General features: G+C 47.1%; 1 protein-coding gene and 1 long non-coding RNA gene across 2 annotated transcripts in view; both read right to left on the bottom strand.

Moving 5' to 3' along the window:
- VAPA (VAMP associated protein A) overlaps window positions 1-20,646 on the bottom strand; it is a 325,391-nt gene that overhangs the window by 287,458 nt on the left and 17,287 nt on the right. The gene's annotated exons all lie outside the window — the stretch shown is intronic.
- On the bottom strand, window positions 618-2,820 carry LOC115085225. The gene is made up of 3 exons (XR_003854762.1): window positions 2,592-2,820; window positions 1,578-1,661; window positions 618-1,157 (listed from the first exon to the last, which is right to left on the bottom strand). It is a non-coding gene; the product is annotated as an uncharacterized LOC115085225 (long non-coding RNA).

Genomic DNA, 20,646 nt, shown 5'->3' on the forward strand with positions numbered 1-20,646 from the left:
ACTAATTTTAGGATTAAGTACACCGTTATTTTTATGTTTATTTAATGTGTTGAAAACAGCCAAGATTGACTATACAGATTGACAGTATAAAAATAAAAACAAATAATGCTTCATCTGCTTTGCCAGGTTGTCAGTGTGGGTCTTCAAATGTTTTTCCAGTTTATGGATATGTTGCTGGAATTTGTGGACTTTTGCAGTATATGCAGCTTTGTTTACTTCAAAATAATTGCATAAAATGCAATCTTAAATTTTACTACTTTTACTTGTGGATTTTTTTTCCTGGTTGGCAGTGGGTCATAGGACTTCTCTCCTTTGGGCTTCGGATTTACAAGAGTCTGGAAACCTACGATTACTTTTTAACATTTCTATAATGCGTATGTCATGTAGAACATCTGCACAAACAAACGCTCAGAATTGATAAAAAGGGTTTCCAGGCCTATGTTTCACAGGTGTCACAGGCACTGCCTCCTTGGGCCAAGGATGCAGGGACTATCATGGGTATCACAGGTGCAGCCTCCCTAGACCAGAGGTTTCCACATTGTTATGGGAAACACTGGTCCAAGGATGACAGGCTTGTAATAAAAACTGAGTCACACCAATGAAGAATCAAACCAGTCTGGCACTGAAAATGTCACTTTATTAATTCACATTCAAAAGCATTTAAAAAAAATAGGTACATTGCCACAGTGCATATTAAAAATATTTAAAATTGCAAACTATTAAAAACACATAGTGTGTATTTTCCCTGACATTCCCTTTTCCTGCTCGTTGTGCCGATCTAAGAAGAGAAATGTTGGAGACAGACACTCTTGCCACTATGACCCTGCGATGGAACTTATTCCCTTTTGCTGTACTATCTCTGTCTGCGGTAGGTGGGCACATCGGCTCTGGCCCCAGTTCAGATCCACAACTTGAGGAATACCATGCTGGAGGGCAACAGTGTAAAGCACATCACGATATCTTCGACTTTCTCCAGCGAATACTTTAGCACGCCTCCCAAGTGATCAAGGCAGCAAAACCATTTTTTCAAAATGCCAAAAGTATATTCTATGACCGCTCTGGTTCTTGTGTGCGCTTGTTATACCGGATTTCCACTACTGTATGTGGCACAGACAGAGGCAGGAGCAGCCGTGCTTTGCAGCCATAACCAGCATCTCCTGCAAAAATTTGGAAAGTGTTTACTATTAGTTTGGTGATTTTTTATTTATTATTTATTTTATCTATCAAGTTTTATACCCCGTCGTTCGGTTTCAACATCACAACGGTTTACAAAGTTTCGATGTTTAAAAGAGTGTTCAAAAGTTTATATGCTAGTTGACATAGTGATCCACCTCAAAGAGCTTACATGTGTAATGGAATAATATGCACTTTGGCACCATGCACCAGAAAGTGTACACTATTCCACCTTTAATAACCCAACCCCACAGAGCTTACATTTACCCACCCCAGACAGCTATTTGATTGTGCAGCAGAATAGTGCACACTTCTGGCACCATGCTGATTTCATTACCCACCCCAGAGAGCTTACATTTTAACATTTTAGCTTAAAACTTTGGTTTGACTTATTTCAAACTTACCAAGCAATCAACCTTTGCTATATTTCCCCTTCAGTGAAATTTTGAGCCAGCACCAACTGCGCAAAGATGGAGTCATGGCTCCTTCTGGAAAACATGGAGACAATACTGAGGATCTTCATGTGCACATTGTACACAACTTGCACATTCAAGGAGTGGAAAAGCTTCCTGTTACAGTATGCCATTTCTCTCCCATGTAAGGGAGTGAAAACATGGGTGCAATTGATTGCACCCATTACATTCAGCATGCCAGCTACATTAAAAAAAAAAAAAAGTACGCTTCACCTCCTGCCACTCTGCAAGCTGTTGTGGGTACTTGATGTACTCCCTGACCTGTTTCATCAAAGCCCTCATTACCTGGCTGAAATGCCTTGAAAACGATTGGTTCATGCCAGTTTTACAGCCACTGTAATCTGAAATGATCCAGTGGCAAGAAAATGCAAGGTAACGAGAAACTTGACCAAGCCTGGAATGGCATGTCCATGATCAGTATCATCTCTGATTTCTTCGTAAAGAGAAAGAATTGCCCTGGAGCTCAGTCTATGAATCCACACCACATTTGCCTCTGGCAACACCAGCAGTGCTATCTTCAGGAAAAATATACGCTGCTTGCATGCCCTTCTGCGCACAGCATGAAACCAGGGTAGCCTGCTCTTCTCAGACCCTTTCTTCTTTGGCAATAAAGGATCTTCTTCCTCTTTGCTTTAAATCTTCTGCTGCTCTAATTTGTTGGCTCACCCACAAAACGTACCAAACCATTTTAAAAAAAATACGTAATGCATGTCTGGCACAAAGAAGCAACTATATACACAGAGCAACACAATAAACTAAAATGGCCATCAGAAACATGACTAACATTTTACTCCTGCTTGATGACCCTGGCATTAAAATTTCCCATGTTAAAAAAAATAAATAAAATTCCATGTTTCCCTGTAACAAGGCTCTCTGCATTGCATCGCTTTGTTTACTTGCGATTTGCATACCGCAGAGATCTTAATAAAAAGCAAGTTTGTTTACCATAAACTGTGTTTTCCTTAGATAGCAGGATGAATTAGACATGCTTTCTGGGAGTGCACCCTGGCGGCTCTCGGCCGGAACTTCTTCTAGCAGTAGTAAAGCTTTGTTGCTGCTGCATGCCTGAGCAGTGCCTTCCCGCACGGTCAACGCTCTCCTTTCATTTGATCTCAAAGCACAGAAAGAGAGAAAGCAGTAAGAAGTGTAGACTGTCCAGGGAGGAGGGAGGGGATGCTTGGCTAATTCAGCCTGGTTATCTATGTAAAAAAAAAAAAAAAAAAAGCAAGTTTGCTTACCATAAACTCGTGTTTTCAGTTGATAGCAGGGTGAATTAGCCAATCTTTCTGGGAGACCCCAGCTCAAAGATTCGGAGCACAGATTAGTGGGGGGCATATCCATGGAAGCTAGTCCTTTCTCTTGTTTTTTCTTTTTTTGTGTGTGGAGAAATTCCTTAGGTCGGCAGACAATCCTGTGTGTTAGTGGCATGATGTAGTATTTCTTGTCCATTGAGGGCATCCGATCTACCATGCTATTGGAGAAGTAGTGGGAGGTGAACTTGAGTAATGACAGCCAGGTCGCTGCTTTGCATATGTCTTGAAAGGGTACCTGTCGTAAAGTGTGCTATCAAAGTAGCCACAGCTCTTAGCTGGTGAGCTTTCACCTTTGAGGATAAATATTCTGATAGATTCGAAACAGAAGTTGATGCATTGGGTCAACCAATTAGCCAATGTCCATTTTGTCACCGGAAGTCCGATTTGTAGGAAAGTAAAAGCTGTGAAGGCCTGTTAGGTGAATGAGTTCTCCGTTTGTAGTAAGCCAAGGCTCTCTTGCAATCCAGCATGTAATAATGTTTCCTGCTTCCAGGTATGTGGCTTCGGAAAAAGGTCGGTAGTGCGATTGTCTGAGATAGAAAGCTGAAACAACCTTGGGGATGAAGGATGGATGTGCCCATAGTGTTATCTTGTTGTGGTAAAATTGTAGAAAGGGGGAGTAGTGTACTAGTGCTTGTAATTCGCCCACCCATCAAGCTGACGCAATGTCTACGAGAAACCATACTTTCCATGTGAGAAGCTTCAACGAGGCCGTCCCCATAGGTCAACGTTCAAGTCCCAAGGAACAGCAGGTAGTGTAATAGGGGGCCTGAGCCATAAAATGCCCCTCATGAAGAGAGATATTAAGGGATGCGTGGAGATGGAGACGCCTTGAATAGATGTATGGTACGCCGCTATGGTACTGAGGTGTACCCTGATGGACAAGATCGCCAGTCCAGATCTGAAAAGTAAGTGGAGGTATTCAAGTAACTGTTCTGATGAGGAGTGGAAGGGTCCATGGACACCATTATGCACCATCAGCATAAACATTTGGCAGCTTAATTTTTCCTCATGGAAGATTTCCTTGTCGAGAAGAGGATATCTTGAATTTCTTGAGCAATGGGAAGGTGATCTAATAACTCCCTTTCAATCTCCATGCTGTCAAGCAAAGGGAGTCTTGCCTAGAATGTATCAGTATCCCCCCTTCCTGAGTTAGGAGGCCGACCCCGTTGCAAAGGGAAACTGGCAGTTGTATGGAGAGGCGAACCAGATAGGCACACTACGGCTGTCTGGGCCACGAAAATTGAGATCCAAGTTGTTTGTGATGCATTTTTGTACAACTCATCCTAGCAGGGGAATTGGAGGGAATGCATAGAAGAGATTTCCCGACCAAGGTATCAGGAAGGCGTCTTGGTCAATTCTTCGGTCACTCGGATAGATGGAATAGAACTGTGGTACTTTTGTATTGCACTCCGTGGCAAATAGATCCACTTGAGGTGTCTCCACCGGCAAAAGATGTTGAAAGCTATGTCTTTGCTCAACTCTCACTCGAGGGGATGAAACATTCGGCTAAGCCTGTCAGCCTCCGAATTCCATATGCCAGGGAGATAAGTGGCCTGTAGCTGTATCAAACGTGTTAGTGTCCATTCAATTAGTAGCACGGATTCTCTGCACAAAGTCATGGAACTGGACCCACGTTCTTTATGTAATACATGACTACCTGGTTGTCTGTGTATACCATGACTAATTTGTCTGCCAGGAGCCATGAGAAGGTGCGAATGGCTCGCAGTTCCAGAAGATTAATTTGAAACCTCCTCTCCATAGATGACAGTCTCTGCATCTTCAGATGCAGCACGTGGGGGCCCCCCCCCCCCCATCCCTTCGTGGAAGCATCTGTTGTCAGAATGATCTGATGAGGTGGGTGCCGAAAGGGGGCACCGGAGTACAAAAGTTTCCATCTGCAGCCACCAGTCTACATCCCTCACTGTCAAACTGATAGAGCTACCCTGCGTGACACTAGGTGAAAACGCTGGAACCACTGGGGCTTTAAACCCCATTGGAGATGACGCATGGAATTACATATGTTGCCACCATGTACCCCAACAGCGTTAAATATTTAGCACAACCAACTGCGCACCAGGTCCCCAGATTTTTGGCTAGGGTTGAAATGTGGAGACTGTCCCCCGGAAGGCTTTGGAGAGTTGTGTGTTGATGAAATAAATTGCAGTGTGAGAAGGGTCGAGATGAGACTTCTTGTAATTTACTAGGAAGTCCAGGCTTTCCAAACAGGATAGAACTCGAATTTGATGGGTGCAAAGAAGTTCTGGGCTCAGGGCCACTAGTAGTCAATCATTGAGGTAGGGGAAGATCTTTATGCCCTCCTTTCAGAGGGGGGCCACAGCTATCGCTAGACATTTGGTAAAGACCCTGAGCACTGATGATAGGCCAAAAGGTAGAACTCGATATGTTGTTTGTGAACTTGGAAGCACAGGTAGAACCAGGATGAGGGGTGCATGGGGAGTGAGCATAAGCACCTTTGAGGTCTAGTGAACACCATCTAGTCCTTGAGTTGCAAGTAGGGCAAAATGCTCAAGAGAAGTCATTTTGAATTTTTCCTGTACTACGAACTTGAGAGCTCAGATCCAGTATGGGTCGCAGTCCTCCACTCTTTTAGGAAATGAAGTATTGGGAATAGAATCCGAGACTTGAGAACGTGGAACCATTTGTATCACTCCTTGTCCCAGGAGGGATTTGACTTCTAAGAGGGGAAGAATATCACTCTCCCATGCGGCGGGGGGGCAAGGTGTGGTAATGTGGGGAGTGTTCTGAAATGGAGACTGTATCCATTCCGGATGACGATGAGAACCCAATGGTCGGATGTAATTTGTCCCCATGCTGGCACAAATGAAGTAAGGCATCCGCCTACTGCTTCTAGTAGCTGTAGCCATGGTAGAATCAAGAAGATGATTGTTTTTTGGGGCAGCAGCTGGAGTTGGTTTGGGGGGTGCACAGGGCTCAGCCTGGCTCCCTTGTTGTGCCTGCAGAGGTTGAGCCCTCGTGTAGTGAAAGAGGGAAGATGGCACAGTGGGTACAATCTGTAAGAATGTCGGGGATAGAAAGGCTTCCTGTAGGAGGGATATCATCGTTTTGGAGTTGCCTGGTCTGGAGGTAATGTGAACGATGACACTTCCACACTCTGCTCCGTAAGTTCCGAAAATGTTTCGCAAAGCTCGTCACCAAACAGGGTAGACCTGCAAGTTTGTCATGTACATCTTCGCAGATTGCACTCACCCTCAGCCTCGCCGCCAGGCTGCTATAGCAGCAGCAGAGATTTGGGCTGAAGCTCAAATCCCTCATAGACAGTGCATAAATGGTGTCTTAGGCCCTCTTAAGAACATAAGAACATAAATTGCCATGCTGGGTCAGACCAAGGGTCCATCAAGCCCAGCACCCTGTTTCCAACAGAGGCCAAAACCAGGCCACAAGAACCTGGCAATTACCCAAACACTAAGAAGATCCCATGCTACTGATGCAATTAATAGCAGTGGCTATTCCCTAAGTAAAATTGATTAATAGCCATTAATGGACTTCTCCTCCAAGAACTTATCCAAACCTTTTTTGAACCCAGCTACACTAACTGCACTAACCACATCCTCTGGCAACAAATTCCAGATCTTTATTGTGCGCTGAGTGAAAAAGAATTTTCTCCAATTAGTCTTAAATGTGCTACTTGCTAACTTCATGGAATGCCCCCCTAGTCATTCTATTATTCGAAAGTCATTTACAGTCTGCTTATGATGACTGAATTCCGAAGACGGACTTCAGTGCTGGAGGCACTCATACAGATAGAGTGATTATAGAACTGTTGTTGCTACACCTTGACGTTTAGCATGGAACCCTGGAACACCTTGTCAAAATCTAGGCAGCAGTTGTCCTTACCCGGTGAATCATTAGCCCAAAAACAAGGTTCTATTCTTTCTTCATAGCAGATTCCACCACCAAAGCGTGCGGTAGTTGCACTGCGGCATAGTGGGGAAATTTCTGCATCCAGAACTTTAGTTGAGTCTTTCAGGATGTGGTGGGTGTAGAGAAAGGTGTTTCCCAAGCTTTATCTGTGATGGCATCCAAGACCGAATGGGAGGGTAGAGCCATAGGTTCAGCTAGGACATCAAAGATTTTAAGAGGTTATATACCTCTGTGCGTGGGTCAGGTAGTTTCTTGGTCTCCAGATTTAAAACAGAGCCCACCTTCTCAACAAATCTGGAGTATGAAAGATCTTCTGGGGATGACATTGGTTCCAGCAGGTCCCCCGGGAGGAGGCGGAAGGCGATGGTGGAGGGGGGCAATGTAGCTCCCTCTCATATGCAGTCCCTTGTGGATTAGGCTCCAATTCTTAAACGTCCGAATGTGGAAGAGAAAAAGGGTTGGACTGATCCGAACCCTGTACAGAAGGGCTTGAGGAGGAACGAGGCTGTTGAAAAGGACACTGAATCAAGGAAATTTTGAAAAAGTCCTGTGATCTGTCAAAGTTTGTGAGGCTACTCCCTCTAACATCAGAGGAGTGTTTAGCCGTCTTCTTCTGGGGTGGGGAGGCACCTGAGAGCTGCCAGTGCGAGGACTGTCTAGATGTGGAAGATTTTCTATCTGTTCGCCGCGTTTGGTCACCATACCAACCAGAAATAGAAGAGCAGCAGTGTGAATGACGGGGTCATTCCCCTTCCGACTCCCCAGAGTATTCCAGATCCAACAGGAGGAATGGCAGCGCCAGGGGCTCCTTGTGGCAGACTCTCTGGACGGTCTATCCTTTGGTTTCAATAAACGGTGTTCAAGATGGTGTGTTTTTTCTTTTGCTTTCCCTTGTTTTGCAGTGGAATGCGTCAAACGTGTCAATGGTTCACCTGACGCTCCGTGGTGCCTGGGACCGCGTCGGAAGTGCCGAAGCAAAGTCCTGCTTCAGATGTGTCAAGCAGTGCACAATGCGTCCGCCAATGCACAATGCTCTGCTTCCAGTGTAGAGTCCAGCGTGTCCCCTCCATGCTGTCGAGAGTGTCCCTGTGGTGCCAACACATCTGGGGTCCGGGCAGAGTTGGGAATTAGCTCTTTTGGGGGCCATTTGTGGGAATGTTCCATGGCCTTACCTCTGCTCTCAGTTTTTTTTTTTACTTTAGTGGAGGGTTGTAGGGAGGAGGCCCTCTTGACTCCTTTGGTCCGTTTAGGTTCCCAGCCAGGAGAAGAGTGGGCCGATCGCAGTAGGGAATAAGAGCTCAATGCAGCATGGTCTCAGTCTTTTAGGCAGGCGATCTTTGCAGCCCTCTGCAGCTGGGATCTGGGGGACATTCTCCCACAGTCCTGACAGGTCACCATATCGTGGTCCGGCCCAAGGCATAAACAACAATAGTTGCATCCGTCTGTTAAGGCATAAGTTTGCCACGTTGGCAAAATTTGAAACTCGGGGCTTTAGGAACCATGTTAGCACTGAAGTGCTTTGGGGGTTCACACAACAGTGAAGTAGAGTAGTAAAAGAGAAGAGATCCTCAGGAGGCAAAGAACCCGTGCCCGATCACTGCGCGGGAAAGGCAAAAATTGAGAGGAGATCATTCACTACGCAGGAAGGCACCAATGCAGGCGTGCAGCAGCAAAGCTTTTCTGCTGCTAGGAGACATTCCCACCACTAGCCGCCAGGGGGAGAGCCCAGAAAGCATGGCTAATTCAGCCTGCTTATCTGTGGAAAAAATCCATATTGCATGTCAAAGTTTGGTTAGCGTCGAAAAACCTGCACTAAAACTGGAGTAAAAATCCATAGGAGACTCAAAGCAGATTACACTGGCTCTTTAGTAACAATGGCAATTCTAAGTAAAGTTTTGAAGTTTGACTCCAGCTGTATGTCTTTCACTTTTAGACGCTGCCAACTGTCACTTTCCAAACAGGTTTTTTGGTTTTTTTAAACACTCTTCAGACAGAAACAGTGATGTCAAAGGCTCTGAGATAAGAAAATTATTCCTTACCTGCTAATTTTCGTTCCTGTAGTACCATGGATCAGTCCAGACGGTGGGTTATGTCCCCCGTCCAGCAGATAGAGTCAGACCAAACTTTGAGGGACGTCACCAGTATAAGCCAGTGCACCCTCTGCTGGAGCTCAGAATCACGTATAGCAAAGCCCAAAAGGACCAGAAAGAACTGGATCAAGCTACTTAACCTATATTAAACACCAGAAACAACTAGAGATAAGAATAAACAGCCAACGAGCGGCAAGACACCCAACTTGTAGGGTGAAACAGATATAAGAACGAACTGAAGAAGACAGACATTATCGACAGTGAGCAGACCCGAGCAGAAGCAAGAAACCCCAAAGTGGTGGGCGTCTGGACTGATCCATGGTACTACAGGAACGAAAATTATTTTATTTTATTTATTATTTTTTTATATACCGACATTCATCTCAATTGAGATATCACACCGGTTTACATTCAGGTACTTACAATCTAAGTTTTTGTACCTGAGGCAATGTAGGGTAAAGTGACTTGCCCAAGGTCATAAGGAGCAACAGCGGGATTTGAACCTTGGTCTCCTGGTTCATAGTCCACTGCTTTAACCACTAGGCTATTCCTCCTCCCTAGCAGGTAAGGAATAATTTTCTTTTCCCTGTACGTACCAGGATCAGTCCAGACGGTGGGATGTACCAAAGCTTCCCTAAACCGGGTGGGCCCCTGAAAGCCCTGCTCGGAGGACCTGGCCGCCAAATTGCCCCGTGGATGACGGCACCAGGTGTAGTCGATAATGCCGTGAGAAAGTATGCAACGACTTCCACGTTGCAGCCCGGCAAATTTCCTGTGAGGAGACCGAACGAGCTTCAGCCCAAGACGCCGCCTGCGAGCGAGTTGAGTGAGCAATAACTCCGCGAGGAGGAATCCGTCCTGCTCCAATGTAGGCCGAGGAGATAGCCTCCTTAATCCAACGTGCAATCGTTGTCTTCGAGGCCTGGCACCCCTTCTTTGGACCCGACCAAAGAACGAAAAGGTGATCGGAGGTCCTGAAGTCATTAGTCACCTCCAAATAGTGGAGCAAAGTGGGCTTGACATCCAGGAGACGAAGGGTCCGGGGCTCATCGGAACCAAAGGACGGAAGTTCCACTGTCTGATTCAAGTGAAAAGAGGAGACCACCTTTGGGAGAAACGAAGGCACGGTGCACAGGGAAACTCCCGAATCCGAGAATCTGAGGTAGGGTTCCCTGCAGGACAAAGCTTGAAGCTCCAAGATACGACGTGCTGAACAGATGGCCACGAGGAAGACCGCCTTGAGGGTAAGATCCTTGAGAGTCGCTGTACGTAGCGGTTCGAAAGGTGCTCCTGACAAGGCACGAAGCACCAGGTTGAGGCTCCAGGAGGGACAAGGATCCCGCACAGGTGGACGTATGTGCTTGACCCCTTTGAGGAAACGTGCTAAGTCCGGTTGAAGTAGGAGAGAACCGTTCCCTTGCACGAGGGAATTCAGGGCCGCCACCTGGACTCGAAGGGAATTATAAGCGAGCCCCTTCTCCAGACCATCCTGGAGGAACTGCAGAATAGAAGGAACCAATGCCTCCGTTGGTTGAATCCCTCGTGAAGAGCACCAGCTTTCGAAAATTCTCCAAACTCGGACGTAAGCAACCGAAGTAGAAGATTTGCGGGCCCGCAGCATAGTTGTAACTACCGCCTCCGGGTAGCCTCTGCGGCGGAGACGCCGCCGTTCAAAAGCCATGCCGCAAGACAGAAGAGTTCGGCCTGCTCGAAATATACCGGACCCTGGTGCAGTAGACGAGGAAGATGACCTAGTCGTAGCGGACCGTCCACTGCCAACTGTAGAAGGTCCGCAAACCAAGGCCGGCGAGGCCAATCCGGGGCGACGAGAATCACGGGTCCCCGATGATTCTCTATCCTGCGGAGAGTCTTTCCTATCAAGGGCTACGGAGGGAAGACGTAGAGAAGCCGGTGAGTTGGCCACGGAAGAGCTAGAGCATCCACCCCTTCCGCGCCGTGCTCCCTTCTGAGACTGAAAAAGCGAGGTGCCTTGGTGTTGCTGGCAGTCGCCATCAGATCCAGGTGGGGTATGCCCCATCGGCGGGTCAATAGCCGCATTGCGTCGTCAGAAAGAGCCCATTCGCCGGGATCCAGCTGTTGCCGACTTAGGAAGTCCGCCTGAACGTTGTCCACCCCGGCGATGTGAGAGGCCGCAATCCGGATGAGATGCATCTCCGCCCATTCCATCAGGGGGGTCGACTCGAGGGAGACATGCTTGCTCCTTGTGCCCCCTTGTCGGTTGATGTAGGCCATGACGTACCGCTCTGGTTTCCAGTCGATTGATCGGCCATGTCGCTTCTACCGGGGGACCACGTCCCCTGCGTGGCGCTTCGATCGCAGGCGGCTCCCCAGCCCACGAGACTTGCATCGGTGGTGACTACCACCCAATTGGGTACCTCTATCGAGACTCCACGCGCCAGATTCGCAGGAACCAGCCACCAATCCAGACTGGCCCTGGCGGCTGGGGGGAGAGGCAGGACAACTTGATAATCCTGAGACACTGGTTTCCACCTGGAGAGAAGAGACGCCTGCAGAGGACGTAGATGGGCGAAGGCCATGGGCACCATATTGATGGTGGACGCCATCACTCCCAACAGCTGCAGATAATTCCAGGAAGTGGGTTCCTGTAACGCAGAAAAACGACAGACATGTTCTCGCAATGATTGAGCCTTGTCCGGGCGCAAGAACACCTTGCCCTGGAGCATGTCGAAGCTGGCACCCAGAAAGTCCAGGCGCTGTGAGGGTACGAGGGAGCTTTTGGAGAAGTTCACCACCCAGCCCAGAGCTTGGAGGACATGGACGACCCTGGCCACCGAGGCCTGTCCGTGAGCGAAGGACTTCGCCCAAATCAGCCAATCGTCGAGGTAGGGATGCACCAGGATGCCTTCCTTCCTCAGGGCCGCCGCCACGACAACCATGATCTTGGTGAATGTACGAGGTGCAGTCGCCAAGCCGAAGGGGAGAGCTGTGAACTGGAAGTGCTGACCCAGAATCTTGAAGCGAAGAAAACGACGGTGCGCTGGAAGAATGGGAATGTGCAGATAAGCTTCCGTCAAATCCAGGGAGGCCAGAAACTCTCCCTGGTGTACCGCCGCAATCACGGAGCGAAGCATCTCCATCCGGAACTGGCTGACACGTAGGGACTTGTTGACCTCCTTCAGGTCGAGGATGGGCCGGAAGGAACCGTCCTTCTTTGGCACGACGAAGTAGATGGAATAATGACCCAAGCCCACCTCGCCGAAGGGGACATCGGAAATGGCCCCTATGCTCTGAAGGCGATCCAGGGTGTGTTGCACTGCCGCCCTCTTGAGATCCGAGCCGCAGGGGGAGAAGAGAAATCTGTCCCTGGGAGGGCGGACAAACTCTAAGGCGTAGCCGGTCCTTATAGTATCCAGGACCCACTGGTCTGCGGAAATACGTACCCACTCCTCGTAGAAGTCCGCCAGCTGACCCCCTATCCTGGGAGTGGAGGAGTGGGCGAAACTGGCATCACTGTGCGGACTTGGGCGGGGGGTTACCCTGCCCTGATCCGTCGCACAGCGGCCTGCGTCCATGAAAGGACCGTGTCCAGGACTGGGGTCTGGAGGAGCCTGTGCGAGTCCCAGACTGTCTGTAAGACCTGTAGCGCCTCTGCGCTCTGGCCCTGGTCCGACCGGAAGCAAAGGACTGGGAAGGCCGATGACTATCTTCGGGGAGTCTGTGGACCGCGTTCTCCCGCAGGGACTTGATAAGCTGATCCAAATCATCTCCAAAAAGGAACTTGCCCCGGAACGGCAAGGAGCCCAAGCTCGACTTGCAGGCGGCATCAGCCGCCCAATTGCGCAGCCAGAGAAGCCGTCGAGCCGCCACGACCGACACCATGGAGCGCGCCAGGACTCGGAAAAGATCATAGAGCGCATCCGCCCCGTAGGCTATTGCGGACTCCAAGCGGTCTGCCTGTGCGGTCTCTTCTAGAGGAAGAGACTGGGAGGTGAGAAGTTGCTGAACCCACCGGAGGCTGGCTCGCTGGGTCAGCGAGGTACACATGACTGCCCGCATTCCCAAGGCAGAGACCTCGAAAACTCTCTTCAGGAAGACTTCCAGCTTTCGATCTTGTGTATCCCGCAGGGCTGTGCCGCCCGTGACCGGGATCGTCGTCCTCTTGGTAACCGCCGACACCGCCGAATCTACCTTAGGCACCTTAATGAGGTCCAGGAAATCTTCAGGTAGTGGATACAATTTTTCCATGGCCCGCGTGACCTTCAACGAGGCTTCGGGAGTATCCCACTCCCTGGTGAGCAGCTGCAGAAAAGAATCATGCATGGGGAAAGCACGAGGTCTAGGACGAAGGGCGGCTAGAACCGGGTCCCCCTTCCTGGACGAGGTGGCGACTGCGGGTGCAACTGGAGCCGGCGGATCCGGAGGAGGATCAAGGTCGAGTTCCAGGAGGATCTGTGGGATCAGATCATTCAGCTCATCCCTCTGGAAAATGCGGAGTGCTAGCGGATCATCCCCTTCAGAGGGCAGATCCGATTGCGCCGGGTCTGAAGGGTCCGGGGAGGCTCCCCCCGGTGGAGAAACCGCTGCCGTCCCCCCCTGGGAGGGCCTGGTGCGAGGAAGCGGACCCGGGGCCCCCGACACCGAACCCACCAGGTCGGGGGGCGCAACATGAGGAGCCGAGAAGACCCTAGGGGTCTTGGCAGGTGGGGGGCCCGGGGGAGGGCCCCCCGGGACTCCCAGCCCCTGCAAATATGCATTATGCATAAGCAGGATGAATTCAGGAGAAAAACTCGGGAAGCTGGGAGGGAGCCCCAAGGGAGGGCTCAGAGGCAGACAATCCCCCCTCCGGGGACAAATTCGGGGGAGAAACCTCCCGAAAATCCCTCCGTTCCTGTGTTAAACGCTGTGCAGCATCGTGCTGCAAATCCAACATGGCCGCCGTTCCCGCCGGCGAAGTGGCCGGCCCGCGCCGCCCCTGCCAGGGGGAGGGGAGAAACGAAAAAGTGGCGATCGGCTGCGAGGTGCCTTCCCCCCCCCCCCCAAGGGAGACACCTTGCGCAAATCCCCTCCCTCGAGATCCGGGACCCTGGCTCGCCGCAGGCCGCACAACGTGACAGCCGCGGCATGAAGAAACGCCGGGGAAGGAAGCAAAAAGCCTCGGGGGGGGGGCCTGAGAGACGGAGAGCGCACCGCGGGGGGCCCGGAACGGCCAACACAACCCGCCCTTCTGGTCCCGCCGCGCCGGAGAAGGGCCCTGCCACCGGGGGGGGGGGGGGGGGGGGGCCGCAAAAATTAAGCCGCTGGGCCGCGGGACCGTCAGCCCACACATGGAGAGGCCGGCACCACCGGCATCCACGGGGCACCGAAGAAACTGCTGAAAGCAAAAAGCCTGTGAAGAGAAAAATAAACAGCAGCAGAAAAACCCCAACGACTTACCACCAGCAACGGCAGAGAAGTGAAAAACAAGAGAGGCAGACAGAGAGGCACGCCTCCTAAAAGTTGGAGTCTTTTTTTTTTTTTTTTTAAACTTGACAACTTTAAACTTGATCCAGGAGCTCTGAAGAAAAAAATGACAGACAGAAAGAAGAGAACAAGAAAACCCTAAAATCCTGTCACTCTGGGGGAGCTAATGGCTCGCCCCAACTCTCATCTGCTGGAGTCAGAAGATACTGAGCTCCAGCAGAGGGTGCACTGGCTTATACTGGTGACGTCCCTCAAAGTTTGGTCTGACTCCATCTGCTGGACGGGGGACATAACCCACCGTCTGGACTGATCCTGGTACGTACAGGGAATAACCTCTTCAGGATCAGATACTGGTGACTATCAAACACTGGCATCTGCTGTCCAGTAAAAGGAGTTTTAAATGATAAAACATAACATTTACAACTATTTCGCCACAACCAGTAATTAGCAATAAGTTATTTTCTAAGGAAAATTAACCTGTAACCAATAGTTTTTCAGAAGTAATATCCTTGTGTACAAAAGATATTCTTGTATTCTTAAGCAAGATATTCAGATTCTCAGCGTGTATTACACAGGATCCGGCACCACAACAGCAGCTCTTAAAAACAGCACAGTAAGACTAACACTTCCCTATATGGTGAACCATTATCTGAGTCCCACCTCACTGATCCAGCTCTGCAAATTTAAGACTGCCATCATCTGCTCGTGCACAATAAATAGGACATAAGCTATATGCAAGTGCGGGAAGAATTTAATCTCTATTTTCTCCTAAAATCCCTAGTAATCACTTGAGTGTTTGTCCATATGACATTTTTATCATCTTGTTAAAATATTTCAGAAGACACCAATCACAGGAATGTTACATATCACGAGTCACTACAAATGTTGTTATACTTGGCAATACTTAGCAAAGCAATTTATGTGAAATATGTATATTTTCCAGATGAGAATGTTAAATAATCCAGTTAAACAGTGTAATGTATTTGTTAGTTGTCCAATGGATTAATATAATAGTTCAATGAATAAAATGTTTAATAACTGTTCTTACAGGTTATGAAATGAAACCTATTTGAAATACTCAACTGTATACAATTAAGTCAAACTATTCTTCCCTAAAAAAATTACATTACTTATAAAAAATTTAAAACTGCATGCTATAGCAAGGTAATCTGAACAAAATGAAGTACTTTCGCCATTTGTATGAGGTCTTTGCTAAATCATTTTCACATTTAGTCTACAATTTTCTGGTGCTTTTCGATTTGCTTGAAAAACCGCTTAAGAACTGGTTAAATCCATCCATCTGGTGATACTGCCACTAACTTGCAAGCCACACAATTTAAGTACTTCCATGGGATGAGCTCTGCTTACCTCAGGGACTGGCTTTATTAGTATAGCCCAGCTCGGTTCTTGAGATAGCAGCACGAGTTGCTAGTTGTTCCTTGCTGCGAGAAGATTTCGATTGGCAGCAGCTCATAATGGGTCTTTTCACTTTGTGCCAACCTTTGGAATAACTTCCCTAAGATCAGACTCATGAAGAAGGTTTTGCCCTTTCAAAAGTTATTAAAATTACTGGCTGTTCATCCAGGTCTATGGTCCAAGGTTGAGCTATGTTAATTCCAATCAGTATTGGAGTATAGTTTTCAGAGGTCCTTTATGTTTCAATGGAGGCTTGTACTGGGAATGGTATAAGACAGGCAAGGAGGAAACGGTGGTACATAAATAGCATGCTTAGATTTTCTGGGTAGCTATAGCTACGATGGGTTAGAGTGAGAAATAGGTGGGGTTGGGGTTTTTTTGCATATGTTTTTATCATTTTAGTTTAACGCAATCTGGGCACTGTGGCTCAGAGGATGCTATGGGAATCGGGTGTACAATATACAGTGTATGAGGCTATATGACATATTGCCTTGTTTTGTGTTATGTTTGCTTTCTGTACCTTACCTCAGGTAATTATGGGGGAGGGGGAGTCAGGGGAACAAGTAATTAAATATTTTAAATAATTGATTCTTTAGTTTCGTTATTCAATTATACTTTCAAACTAAAAGTTTTCATTTGAAAATTTCTTTAAGCAAAATATAAATATTTCATGCAGGCCTTCTGGGTTCTCAGTTGCCAGAACAAAAATATTCAAACACAAAAACTCTGGTAATATGAGATTACTCATTCAATGATCAATGTGTCAATCTCTATAGCACTACAACCATTATAGTTCAAATCTACTTCAAAGACTGGGTAGCTCACTGGATTGGAAGAGTGACGCAGAATTCTTCATATCCCAGACACTGGTTCAAATCCAGTTCCTGCCAATAGTGGCCTAAAATCATTAGCATCTGTTTTGTTAAATGAACTAGTGGTTTTAATTCTCACTGGACAGTTATTTCCAATCTAATCCATTCATCAGAACCTTCACAAATGATTAAAAAAGGGCTGTACTTGCATATCAATGGCTAATGCCTCAAGCAGAATTCTTGGGCCATGAAGTCTGAGAAAAACAGCAAATTACAAAATCCACCATTATGTTACATCCATATAATCATCTTACATCAGAGCTTTCCAAAGTGCGTGTCGTGACACTTTAGTGTGTCGCCTGCAGTATGCCGGGTGTCGCGCAAGCCCAGTGCATGTGACACACCGGCAAGTGGGAGCCAATGCGGCCGCCGGTGGACCTCATCCCACTGGCAGCTGAATAGTGAAATATCGCTGTGCTGTGTGCCGGAGACACACAGCAGGAAGATCGGCAGGGCCGTGGTGGAGCTCACGTCACCCCGGCCCGAAGAACAAGGTCACGTCTAAACATGCATGTGCTCCTCCTCCTTCCTGCCCACGCGGCCCCGGAAGAAAAATGTTGCCAGAGACGCATGGGCAGGAAGGAGGAAGAGCATCAGCCGCGTGCAGAAGAGGAGCAGCATTGTTGCAGCGGGCTGAGAAGAGGCGGCGGCCCGGTAGCAGGGTCCCCACCGCGGATCGGCCAGAGAAGATCAGGGCCGCCGCGCAGCCCATCCTGCAGCGACCCGTGAAGAGGAGGGCCCAGAGGTAAGAAAGAGGCTGAAGGCCTGTAGAGTGTCTGTATGAGATGAGTTGAGAGATTGTGTGTGGGAGTGAGGACCTGAATGTTTGCAGAGACAGCATGTGAGAGCCTCTGTGTGTGTGAGAGAAACAGCATGTGACTGAGAGCCTGTGCTTGAGCAAGACAGCATGTGGAAGTGAGAGAGCCTGTGTGTGTGAGAGAGAGAGAAAGCATGTGAGAATGAGAACCTGACTGTATGTTTGAGGGAAGAAGATAGATGGAGAGAAAAGAAATAGAAAGACAGACAATATGAAAGGAATTGGCAAAAAAATAAGAAAGGGGAGGGAGGAACAAAAAAGCCTGTGACCAACCGATTAGAAAACTAAGATCAGACAGCAAAGGTAAAAAAAAAAAATTTACTTTTTACTGATTGGCACATGTAATCTTTGGTGTAATGTGCAAGAGTAGCACTTTCTCTATGCGGATCTCACAATGTACGAGATCAACATGGAGGAAGTGGAAACCCACAGGGCCTGCACAGAGGCGGCAGCAGAATGGGCTTCAGTGCCAATAGCAGCAATCAGCGCCTCCCCAATAGCCACGCGGCATCAGTGACAGTGGCAGCAGAGGAATGAGAGAGGCTCCGAGGCTGCTGGCAAAAGAAACAGAGGGGGTCTGCCTTTAGTGTGTGCATGTGTATGAATGGGAGTCTGCCTGGAGGTGTATGTGTGTGAATGCATGGGTGCCTGCCTGAGGGTGTGTCTGTGTATGAGAACGTATGGGTGTCTTCCTGGGGTTTGTATGTGTGAGAATAGGTGCCTGCCTGTATGTGGTGTATGTGTGCATGTGAGAATGAATTGGTGTCTGCCTGGGGGTCTGTGAGAATGAATGTGTGCATGCCTGGAGGATGGTGAGGGAGTGGTGTGAAAATGAATGAGAGCCTGCCTGGGGGTCAGTTTCAGTGTGTGAGAATGACTGGGAGCTTGCCTGGGTGTGTGTGTTTGTGTGCATGTGAGGGAGCCAGAGAAAGTGGGAGCATGAGTGTGTATGAGAAAATCCAGGGGAGTAAGAGTTTGTGTGGGGGGTGTGAGAGTGTCTTAGAGCCTGAGTGTGTGTCAGTGTCTGTGAGAGCGAAAGGTCATGGTGGGTATAAGAGCATGAATGTGTATGTATGTGACAGTATGTGTGAGAGAGAGGATAACCTCCTAATCCTTGACAATGTCAGGGTGACGGGAAATCAAGAGCTCCCATGTATGGACAGCAGGGGCTTTTTAAAATCTTTATTAGTTTTAATTATTGGGTGTTTGATATATGTACTGTTTTGAAACATTTTATTGGTGTTTGGGTAATTGTAAAAAATGTAAATGATTTTAATTAATAGAAATTCTATTTATTAGTAGTTTTAAAATATTCTTTTATTAGTATGGTTTTATTATAACTGATGCTTTATGTTTCTTGATTTTATTTGTTTTATGAGGAATGGTGGTTCTGTTTTTCCATTGTTAATACAGGGTCTGGCTTCTTGGGGTTTCCATTTCAGTTGTTTAATTTGTGCTCATTTATTTGTATTCTGTATTTGGTGAGGGTCTGTCTCTGCTCTGTGTGTGTGACCATGATGAGAAATTCTGCTAGCATAGGGATCTATAGCAATCTGGTTTGTTTTGTTTCCTCAGTAGGTGGTGTATTGGTATTCTAGGACCCAGTGTAATATTTACCCTTGCTTTTTCACAGGTAGGGTTATTGTTGTTTGAGTCCTTGGTGTTATTACTGTTATGTTACGATGGGATTGCAGTATAGATTTTGAGTGTCTTTTTTGCTAGGTTTTGTGTTAGTTCACAATGTGCCTGGCAGTGGAAGGTGTTTGTGCTGCTGTTACTGTGAGGTGACACCAGAATTTGAAAATATCTTTTAGTATGATGAGCTCTAAGGGAAACATTCAAGCTCCATTGTTTGGGGGAATTTCAGTGGATGCACAGAGTTAGAGAACTGGAGGTGCAGGATTTATATTGACATTCTGTCCCTTCCTATAAATTCCAGACTTCACTCTCATAGCCATATAGAATTAGTTGAATGAGGCTATCACATAATTTTATAGTGTGAAACTGGCCAGCTTTTTAAAATTACGCAGAAGACCCTTTGGACTTTTTTTTTTAACACCAAATATTCAAAAGCTGTACAACACAATAACTTTGTTTTATTATTGTTACTCAAATTATAACAATAACATTAATCTTGGAATATTATATATTTTTAATATAAATGAAAGGTTTTCACAAGATAGGTTGTGTTGTGAAACATTTTGTTATGTGTATATTTAAGGAAACATACATAAATTGTCGAAATACATTTTGTTCATTTAACCTTTAACCTCTGGTTTGCTAGTAGACTGAATTACTGTGTCACGAAATTATGTTTGTCTAAAAAGTGTGTCACCAACATGAAAAGTTTGGAAAGCTCATGAATGAAGCTCAACCCAAAATAGTTAAATTAAAAATATCACAGTACCGCAAGTATTGTGTGCAATTCTGGTCAACATCTCCAAAAAAAAAAAAAAAAAGGTACAGCAGAATTAGAACACATACAAAATGACAGACAGGGATGAAATGATTCCCCATGAGGAAAAGGCTAAACAGGTTAGATATCTTCAGCTTGAAGAAGACACAGCTAAGGGGAAATAGAGAGATCCATAAAATGAGTGGAATTAAAGTTAAATGTAAATCTGTTTACTCTTTCAAAAAGTACAAAGACTAGGAGTCACACAATGAAGTTACTAGTTAATACTTTTAAGAGAAATAAGAAAATTTTACTCAATGCATAATTAAACTAATTTTGTTGCCAAATGTGGTAAAGCAGAGTTGCTTACCTGTAACAGGTGTTCTCCCAGATGTAATCCTCACATGTGAGTAACGTCAGCAGAATGAGTCCTATCACGGAAATCTTTTCTGAAAGTTTCAAGAACTTTTGGCTGGCACACTGAGCATGCCCAGAATGCCATAATCCCTGTAGCCACAGGGGTCTCCTTTCAGTCTCGTTTGTAGCAAAAGGTGAGAGCAAAAAAATAAAATGATTTCGGACCCAACTCCACGGGGTGGAGGGTGGGTTTTGTGAGGACTACATCCTGCTGTCCTGGGAGAATACCTGTTACAGGTAAGCAACTCTGCTTTCTCCTAGGACAAGCAGGATGATAGTCCTCACATGTGGGTGATTAGCAAGCTACAGGCTGACCCATTTAATTTGGACCA

The sequence above is a fragment of the Rhinatrema bivittatum genome, chromosome 2 (genome assembly GCF_901001135.1).
Source record: "Rhinatrema bivittatum chromosome 2, aRhiBiv1.1, whole genome shotgun sequence".
Taxonomy (NCBI): domain Eukaryota; kingdom Metazoa; phylum Chordata; class Amphibia; order Gymnophiona; family Rhinatrematidae; genus Rhinatrema; species Rhinatrema bivittatum.